The sequence below is a fragment of the Sinocyclocheilus grahami genome, unplaced genomic scaffold, assembly GCF_001515645.1.
Source record: "Sinocyclocheilus grahami isolate Dianchi unplaced genomic scaffold, SAMN03320097.WGS_v1.1 scaffold1409.1, whole genome shotgun sequence".
NCBI classification, from domain to species: Eukaryota; Metazoa; Chordata; class Actinopteri; order Cypriniformes; family Cyprinidae; genus Sinocyclocheilus; species Sinocyclocheilus grahami.
Window position 1 is genome coordinate 141,227 of NW_015506588.1, and position 912 is coordinate 142,138.

The following is a 912-nucleotide window of genomic DNA, read 5'->3' on the forward strand; positions in this document are numbered from 1 at the left end:
GTAGTCACTTGATGGGATTCCCAGACCTACTTGTGCCAGTAAAAGTAAATAACACCAACAATTCCCTTTCAGGAACTCGAGCTGCATCGAAAACACTATGGAAACGCCTTCAGTGTGACCACGCTCTAAATCACGTGTGTAATCAGTCCAATTTTAAGGGTGAGACATCACAGGCAGGTGAAGTAGAGACCAGGAAGCTATAAAAGCACGTGCGGTGAAACCGACGTCAGCTTTCTGTCATTCAGCAAGTGCTCTGTGTTGTTTCAGTTCCATACTGTTGTCAGTCCTATTTACTGTTGTTTGTCAAAAAAACTATAAACAAGCTCCAGTATGTCTAAGGCTTCTTCAAAAATGAAGCATTTGGGCGAGAGCAGGCAGCTTTATAGGCTGTGTGTTCCTCCCTGCCGCGATACATTGGGTATACATAGTCTGTGCATGGTCTGCTTGGGAGCGGAGCACACAGAGTCGGCTCTCGAGGGAGCCTTCCCCTGCTTCCTCTGCTTCGCTCCCGCAAGTCTCTCTTCGAGGAGGGAGCCTTCGCCAGCGTTCCCCGCGGTGCTGGTCCTGCTTCCGGCGGAGCGGCAGCTGCACTCGTGGGGTTCTGGTGGAGGGAATGGAGATGGGTCAATCCCTATTTTCTTCCTCACCCACCAGATCCACCACCCGCTCTCTGGGATCGGAAGCCCACGCTGTGGTTACTTCCCCCCCGGGGAGCGAGCCTGCCTTTTTACCCCGACCTCCACACTGAGGTGTCGAGGTTGTGGGGCGAGACCATTCTCGGCCCACCTCTTCATCCACGCTTCTGATTATTATGGCAAAGTGTGTGTGATTGGTTAAAATGCGAAACACTGTAAAAACGCCTAAAATGAAATGAATGAGATATAATGAATGAACCAGCTCCAGCTCAACAGG